This window comes from Oratosquilla oratoria, chromosome 2 (assembly GCF_046742065.1).
Source record: "Oratosquilla oratoria isolate Oo_2021 chromosome 2, ASM4674206v1, whole genome shotgun sequence".
In the NCBI taxonomy this organism is placed as follows: Eukaryota; Metazoa; Arthropoda; class Malacostraca; order Stomatopoda; family Squillidae; genus Oratosquilla; species Oratosquilla oratoria.
The window spans coordinates 40,655,553-40,665,552 of NC_134778.1; positions in this window are offsets into that span (position 1 = coordinate 40,655,553).

The window sequence follows — 10,000 nt, forward strand, 5'->3', positions numbered from 1 at the left end:
ACAGAAAACAGCGGGTCACCATAAATGGAGTAAAATCTAGGTGGGGAAATGTTACTAGTGGGATCCCCCAGGGCTCGGTTTTGAGTCCCTTGTTGTTCATTATGTACATAAACGACTTAGACGATGGAATTAATAGCGATGTTAGTAAGTTTGCGGCCGACACTATGATAGGACGCCTAATTAGGTCAGGAGACGACGCAGAGATTCTGCAGGATGATCTTAACAAATTGTTCACATGGTCGGTGAAATGGCAAATGAACTTCAATATCTCTATGTGTAGCGTATTAAACGTAGGGCTACATAACCCCGAAAATAGATACAGCTTAGATAACACGCTTTTAGAGAAAATTGAGTAAGAGAGAGACTAAGGAGTTCTAGTGAGTCCGGACCTTAAAACCCGGAAACAGTACATTAGCGCCAGGAATAAAGCTAACAGTGCATTAGGTTTCATTGCTAGGACGGTAACAAATAGAAGTGCAGAGGTAATTATCAAACTCTATTTGGCGATAGTTAGACCCATCTTTAACTATGCGGTATAGTTTTGTTCTCCGTCCTACAGAATGGACATCGATTCACTAGAATCAGTACTGAGAAGAATGACAAAAAATGATACATGGGCTCGGAAATTTGCCTTACGAGGAGAGACTTAGGCATCTTAACTTACACTTTGGAAAGACACAGAGTGCGGGGTGATATAATAGAGGTGTTCAAGTGAATCAAAGGCTTTATTAACACGGGTGATGCAAACAAGGTCATCATATTAAAACAACAGGGCAGGACTCGCAGTAATGGATTTAAACTGTACACATTTATATTTAAGAAGGAAATAGGCAAGAATTGGTTTACTAATAGGGTGGTCGACGAATGGAATAGACTTAGTAACCATGTAGTAAGCGCTGAAACTATCAGTTGTTTTAAAAAACGATTAGACAACTTTATGGATGGGGATGACAGGTGGTGATGTATACGGAGCAGCCTAGTGTAGACCTTATGGTCTCTTGCAGTCTCCTTCATTCTTATGTTCTTATGCTATGTTCTTCTTGCTTCCTCTTTTCCTCCCTTTCTTCTTTCTCCAACACTTAACCTTTGAAACCATATTCTTCTGTTTCATTACCTCTCTTTTGACAGAAAGCCACGCCCACGTGGAAGCCGTCAACGGTCTTTAAAACTTTCTTTATTTCTTTCTGGAAAGATATATGATATAGACTGCTGTCTATGTTGTGTGTTCGTGTGTATGTATGTATATTATGTTTGTTTGCTTGTTTGTGTGTTTGTGTGTGTGTGTGTGTGTGTGTGTGTGTGTGTGTGTGTGTGTGTGTGTGTGTGTGTGTGTGTGTGTGTGTGTGTGTGTGTGTGTGTGTGTGTATATGTGTGTGTGTGTGTGTGTGTGTGTGTGCGTGTGTGTGTGTGTGTGTGTGTGTGTGTGTGTGTGTGTGTGTGTGTGTGTGTGTGTGTGTGTGTGTGTGTGTGTGTGTGTGTGTGTGTGTGTGTGTCCGTGCCTGTGGGTCCGTGCGTTTGTGTGTGTGTGTGTTTTCCTCGTATTTACCTAGATGTGTTATACGGGAAGGGGAGCTATGCTCGTGATGACCCGTTTTTGTATCTTACAAGATCAAGTTTGTTCTTAAATTCTTGAATTGTGTTTGCACACACTATATCTTCATCCAATTTGTTCCACATATCTATTACTCTGTGTGAGAAGCTCTTCTTTTTCAGGTCTCTTCTGTAGTTATCCTTTTTGAGTTTCATTACATGTCCTCTTGTTTTTCCTCTGTCCCGCTTTAATAAGTCTTCTCTATCAAGGCATTCTTTTCTTTTCATAATTCTGTAGATGGTTAGTAGGTCCCCTCGTTCTCTTCTTTATTCTAGAGTTGGCAATTCCAGTTCGACCAGCCTTTGTTCATATGTTAGGTTTGCAAGTGCTGGGACCAAGTTTGTCGTTGCTCTTTGTATTCTTTTTAATTTTCTTATATTCTTTTGGGTGACCATATCAGTGCTGCATGTTCCAGTTTTGTCCTTCTCAGTGTTTGTAATATTTTCTTGATCATTTCCTTATCCAGGTATTTGAAGGCCACTTTTATTGATCTCAACAAATTGTGTTTCTTCGACTATTTTGTTTATATGTTTATCTGGCGATTTGTCTTTGGTGATGAATACTCCTAGGTCTCTTTCAGAATTTACTCTCTTTACTTCTTTTCCATCAATTTTATACTGTCCTGTTATGCTCTTCTTGCTTTTTTTAAATTCAATTATATTGCACTTCTTGATGTTGAATTCTACCTCCCATCTTTTGCTCCACTCTGAGACTTTGTTCAGATCCCTCTGCAATGAGTCAGTCTATTTCGGAGTTTTTTCTCTTTAATAATTTTGCGTCATCCACAAAGCAGTTCATGTAACTTTCAATGACTTCGTCCATGTCATTTACATATATAGCAAACATTATCGGAGCTAGTACTGACCCCTGTGGGACGCCACTACTCATTCCTTCCCATTTTGAATATTTGTCTCTGAGCACCACTCTCATTTTTCTTCCATGTAGGAAGTCTTCCATCCAATTCAATAGTTTTCCATGTATGCCTCCTATTATTTCCAGTTTATATAGTAATTTCCTGTATAGTACTTTATCAAATGGCTTTTGCAGGTGCAGGAATGCACAATCTGTCCAGCCATCCCTTTCTTTCTCAGAGGAACTTGTTCGGAATTACAGGGTCCTCCTTCAGGAGATGAAGGAAAGTGGGAGCTGTCACGTAGTCTGTGGGATCCTCCCGAGGACCTACGCAGGCTCGTGTTGGAACAGTAGAGCCATAGGATCAATGATAGGATATCGCATTTGTGCACACAGTTGGGATACCGCTTTCTTGATCCTTAGTATCTCTTTTCTAGGCGCAATGACCTTTATGCTTCTGATGGGATCCACCTTACCCGCAGAGGTAAAGATGTTCTTACAAACCTCATTGTGGGAATTTGTATTGAACTAGTTCCTTTTTTGGGGTAGAAGCCCAAAGGGAAGGGGAAATAGAGTGTACGTGGGAAAAAATGTAGAGTATAGCATTAATGTAGAACAATATGCCAGTATAGGACAAAATAATTTTTTTGGATATAATGTCGGTAGAGGACGAAATATTACATTAGGATGTAATGTCAAAGGACAAAATGTCACGATGGGATGTAATGACAGTGGAGGACAAAATATCACGATAGAATGCAATGATACTGGAGGAAAAAATATCACGGTAGGATATAATGTCAGTAGAGGACAAAATATAATTTTAGGAAGGGATACCGGACAGAATGTCAATGAAGGCCAAAATATCACGATGGGATGTAATGACAGTGGAAGACAAAAGATCACGATGGGATGTAATTATAGTATAGGAAAAAATATCACGGTAGAATATAATGTCACTGGAGGACAAAATAAAATTTTAGGAAGGGATGCCGGACAGAATGTCAATGAACGACGGGAGGCCGGTGTGAATCACGGTGACGTAGGGGGATAAAGTGTACAAAAGAGATCGGATGACTGTGATCGACCAGATGTCCGTGATGGGGGAAATGTTAATTTTGATGGGAAAAATGTTAATGAGGCATTGAATGTCAATGAAGAACCAAATGATAATATTGAGCAAGGTATAAATAAAAATGATAATGTAAGACATGATATTAAAACTCAAAAGTATCAACAAAAAATAATCACGAGATTCTTAAAACCATGTATTGCTCGTAGTATTAGGAACAAGTTTCAAGAAATACAGGCGTATGTCAAAGCGAAAATCTTGATATGATAGGAATAACCGAGACATGGTTAAATGGTACAGAGTTCAAAGCTGAATTTAATATTGCGGGATTTAAACACTTTCATCGGGAGAGAAGCCACAAGAAAGGTGGGAGTGTTCTGTTGTACGTTAAAAACAATGTTTATGCTTGTGTTTTAGAGAAAGTGAAACAGGATGCATATGATAGTTTGTGGCTTGAGTTAACCCAAACAAATGGACAAAAAATTAATGTAGGTGTAATATATAGACCAAAGACATTATCATTAGCAGACGACAAACTGTTATTTCAAGAACTGTCTAGTTTCTGCAACCAGGATTTATTGATAATGGGTGATTTAAATTTTACTGACATTGATTGGATGACCCTTGAACATGGCCATATACAGTAGGTAGTCGCTTGATTGATTTTCTTGGTGACAATTACTTAATTCAGCCCACAAGATATGGAAAATTACTTGATCTATTGCTCGCTAGCCGCGAACGCATGGTAACTGATGTAGAAGTCGGTGAAACTGTTGCAAATAGCGATAACAACTTACTTAGATTAAAACTCCTAAATTTTTCTAGAATAGATACTTGTGTTTCTAAAATACCCGATTTCAGTAAAGCTCAGTTCATAGGACTACGTCAGGTGCTTCAACTTACAGATTGGAAGGCAAAATTAAGTAAAAGACCTGTAGATCAGATGTGGGGAACATTTCAAAATACGCTCACTAAGATGATTTATACTTACATTCCTTTTAAGGACAGACGTCCCCCAAATCAGGCTCGCCCAAAGTGGCTCGATAAAGAAACTGAAAAAAAGTATTGCTAAAAAGAGACAGGCTTATAATAAATATAAGTGCTCGGGTGCATCTAATGACTGAAAGTTATGTATCAATACAGAGAGATTTTAAAATGATAATAAATAAAAAAGAAAAGAAAACGACAATACGAAATGAACAACGCTGATAAATCCAAAGAGAATCCCAAAGAATTCTATAATTACATTAGAGATAAAAAGGTTGTTAGGAATCACATTGGTCCACTATTATCTGCTGACGGTCAACTTGAATATTCAAATGAAGGAATGTGTAATATTCTAAACAATTATTTTAACTCGGTATTCGTAAACGAAACACCTCAAAGTGAACTCCAAACTGAAATCTGTGAAAAGTCTAGGGTAAACTTACTCACTACGGTAAATATAACAAAAGAAAAAAATAAAAGGTGTAGAGATAAACTCAAAGTTAATAAAACACCAGGGCCTGACGGTTGGTATCCAAGAATCTCAAAGAAAATGAAAAATGAGATTGTTGTTCCATTAGAAATTATTTTCAAGAAATCTATCATATCCGGAGATGTCCCAAGAGAATGGAAGCTAGCTAACGTTACTCCCATATTCAAAAAAGGTGACAAAAAGAACCCAAATAACTATAGGCCTATAAGTTTGACTTCAATCGTAGGAAAAATTATGGAAACTATCATCAGAGATGTTATCGAACATCATTTAGAAAGTAACCGTTTGATAAATGATAGCCAGCATGGTTTCAGACGGAAACGTTCTTGCGTGACTAACTTACTCGAATCCTACAATACAGTTATCTCGAATTATGATAGAAGAAACAATATAGATTTAATATATCTAGACTTTGCAAAAGCTTTTGATACCGTCCCCCACGAAAGACTACTTACTAAATTAGCTTTGCATGGAATAAGTGGTAGCCTATTAAGTTGGACTAGTAATTGGTTGAATGATCGAAAACAGAGAGTTGTTTTAAATGGAAAAACTTCTAGATGGAAAAATGCTACAAGTGGAGTTCCTCAGTGTTCCGTTCTTGGGCCCCTTCTATTCATAGTATATATAAATGATATATATAAACCATGGACTAAAATCTACTGTTTCCAAATTTGCTGATGATACAAAACTCTGCGGAAAGGCAAATGATCACTTAAACCAATTAGATATTCAAGAAGATTTGGATAAATTACAGCAATGGTCTGAAAAGTGGCTAATGAAATTTAACACAAGTAAATGCAAGGTAATGCACATAGGTAAAAATAACAGTAAGTACGATTACAAGTTATTTGGAAATTCGTTAACAAAAGTGGATAGTGAAAAAGATCTCGGCGTAATCATCAGAAACGAAGTCAAATCATCCAAGCAGTCTATTTCAGCCTCTGAGAAAGCAAATAAGATTCTAGGACTAATTGCACGATCTTTTGATTTCAAAAGTCCATCACTCATTAACAATCTATATAAATCATTAGTTCGTCCACATTTGGAATATGCTGTTTCCGTATGGTCACCGAATCTCATTAAAGACATTGACAGACTGGAAAAAGTATAACGGCGAGCAACAAAACTGATTCCAAATATCAAAAGTAAATCATACGAAAATCGACTAAAACATATGAATCTGTCCCCCCCCCAAAAAAAAAGCGTAGACTCAGAGGTGACTTGATACATGTCTTTAAAATTCTAAAGGGAATTGACAACATCAAAAGTGTAAAAATTTTCACATTGAATGAGAATCCGACAAGAAACGATGGTCTCAAACTGTCCGGAAATAGATTCAATTTGGAAGTAGGTAGAAACAACTTCGCCAACCGTGTAGTTAATGAATGGAACAAACTTCCTGCACAGGTAGTGCAATTTAGTTCAGTTCGAAGCTTTAAGAATCATTTAGATAAACACCTAAGCAAGATGCTGTAATGAATTATCATTCATTTTATATTATTTGTTTTTGTTTTGTTATTATTTGTCTGTTTGACTCATTTATTATTAGTTACATGTCAGTTTATTACTATTTACTATTTGCCTGTTTGTTTATTATTTAACTATGCCTATGCATTTATTTATGTATTTTATTTGTTATTTACATTATTATAGTTTTTATTTATCAATTTATTATTATTATGATTTTTTTCGCATCCGACCTAGACATGGACCAAAAGGTCTCCTGTCGGCATGCTTCGCCTTTGTAATCCTTTGTAATCCTTATATCAATCTTAAATAGAACCAAATTAAATTTGTGGTACATGATCTTCCTTGTCTGAATCCAAATTGCCTCGGGTTCAGTATGTTATTCTCCTCCAGATATTTTGTCCATCTATCATTGATGATTCTCTCACAAATCTCAACTATTGTACTTGTTAGGGACACCGGTCTATAATTTGTTGGGTCTTCCTTATTTCCCCCTTTATATATTGGAACTATATTGGCATTTTTCCAGTCTCCTGGTAGTTTACCTTCTTTGAGTGAGCATTCAATTATTTTGTATATTTTTCCTGTTAGTTCGTCTATACATTCCTTCAGTATCCAGTTTGCAACTCCGTCTGGGCCATGTGATTTGTTAACGTCAAGCTTTAGTATTTGATTCCTTATTTCATTCTGAGTAATGTTTAATTCCTTCAATGGAGGAAATCTTACTTCAATTCTTTGATCACAGTTTTGTAGATTTTTTTTCCTCTTTGGTGAATACAGATTTGAAATGTTTATTCATAATGTCTGCCATTTTTATATCTTCTGTGTATTTTCTATTACCTTGAAATAATTTGTGTATTTCCTGTTTATTTTTTAGCTTGCCGTTTACATATCTATAAAATAGTTTGGGTTGATCTTTGCATTTATCTATTATGTCCTTTTCATAATTTCTCTTTTCTTCTCTACGTAATTTTACATATTCATTTCTTAGTTTGGTGTATATTTTCCATTTCTCAGTTTTTTCATGTTTTTGTCTAGGTACATACTTATCCACACCTTCATTATAGATTTCCTTCCAAATTGTCCATTTTTCTTCCACCTTTATTTCTTCATTATTATTTTTTTTCCAATTTGCTTCTCGAAAGAATTTTCTAAGTTTCTCAAAATCTGTTTTGTTGTACATTAGTCTTCATTTTCTGTGTTTTTCGTTGATTTCTATATTTGCTTCTTCATTTAATTCTAGTTCCATTATTATGTAATCACTTTTTCCAATTGGTGTTTTGTATTCGATTTTATCCACAATTTCGGGTTCTGATTAGAATATCAAATCCAATCTTGAGGGTTTATTGTTATTTCTATATCTGATGTTTTCCTTGACCCATTGCGTCAATGTATAATCAGTGGTCATTCCCAGTAATATGTTTCCCCAGTCTTTACCTTTCACAGTCATCTCTTCCAACGTATTTCTTTCGAGTTAAAATCACCCATGATTACCAGATTTCTTTCTTTGATATTTCATTTAGTTTTTTTCTTGTGTCTTCCAGCATTTTAGAGCGTTCACTTTCATTCCATGCATGAGTTTTGGGTGGGACATAAATCACAGCATGCTGTCTATTTTTCATATCTCTATCCTAAAATCTTATCATAATCAATTCCACATTGTTCTCTCCTTTTGTAATTTTTGTCACATTTACTGTAGGCCTTTCTTGGTTAGTAACATCACTCTTCCACCCTGCTTTGTTTCTCTATTTCTGTAAAAACAGTTATATAATCCTTGTCCTAAACTATTTGGTGGTAATGATTCTTTCAATTTTGTGTGCGTGTGTGTGTGTGTGTGTGTGTGTGTGTGTGTGTGTGTGTGTGTGTGTGTGTGTGTGTGTGTGTGTGTGTGTGTGTGTGTGTGTGTGTGTGTGTGTGTGTGTGTGTGTGTGTGTGTGTGTGTGTGTGTGTGTGTGTGTGTGTGTGTGTGTGTGTGTGTGTGTGTGTGTCTGTGTGAGAGAGAGAGAGTGAGCGTGTGTATTGTTGTTGTTGTTGTTGTTGTTATTATTATTATTATTATTATTATTATTATTATTATTATTATTATTATTATTATTATTATTATTATTATTATTATTATTATTATTATTATTATTATTATTATTATTATTATTATTATTATTATTATTATTATTATTATTATTATTATTATTATTATTATTATTATTATTATTATTATTACTATTATTATTATTATTATTATTATTATTATTATTATTATTATTATTATTATTATTATTATTATTATTATTATTATTATTATTATTATTATTATTATTATTATTATTATTATTATTATTATTATTATTATTATTATTATTATTATTATTATTTGTGCACATAATAAGAGGACAAAGACTGGTGTGGTGATAGGCTTGTTTTTAAGAGCACTTCGTATTTGCAGTGACGAATTTCTAGCGGATGAAATTGAAATAATTAAAACAACTTTTGAAAAGCTCAAATACCCCAGAGGGTTACTTTGCACCCTGGAGGAGAAGGCTCGTAGTATACTACGCAGCAAAAGAGAAAAGTCCAACGCTAAATATTGGGTGGTCCCAAACTCCAATCTAACAAGAGATCTAGACAAAATCTTATCGTCCTCCAACATTCGTCTTGCAACTTCCACAGGTACGAAAATAAAGGACCTTTTAATCAAGAAAAAAGACCCAACCACAAATACAAACAGCGTAGTTTACGAAATCCCGTGTGGTGGATGTGACAGAAAATACATCGGTGAAACCGGCAGAGGCTTAGACACCAGATTGAAAGAACACCGAGCAGACGTAAGGCACCACAGGGTTAGTAGTGCATTAGTTAACCATGTCGATGAAAGAGGCCATCTACCAAAATGGGACCAGGCAAGAATTCTCATGGATAACATTACACGGCAGGAAAGAAAGGCGATGGAGTCCGTTTTTATCAACATCCATGATAACATCAACAAGAGAACTGGGGATTTAATATGGGCTAAAGCAGCAGCACACTTTATCATAATGAATAATAAACACAGAGCCCCTGATCCAGACGGACGTTTCAGCCACGCGAACAACAGGAGGATACTTGGTCCACCCGCTGTGACAATCCGCCACACCGACAGATGATGTCGAGTGGGGGACCAACCTGACACTTTGCCACGTTCCTTCTTTTGCCATATATATTGACCAACTTGACTTCAAACTATGTTCCTCTGAAGAAGCCACTCAGGCGAAACTAGTCAGGAATAAAAGTATTTCCCTCAGCCCGTGTTCCCTTACCTCCTATCCACATTATTATTATTATTATTATTATTATTATTATTATTATTATTATTATTATTATTATTATTATTATTATTATTATTATTATTATTATTATTATTATTATTATTATTATTATTATTATTATTATTATTATTATTATTATTATTATTATTATTATTATTATTATTATTATTATTATTATTATTATTACTATTACTATTATTATTATTATCATTATCATTATCATTATTATTATTATTATT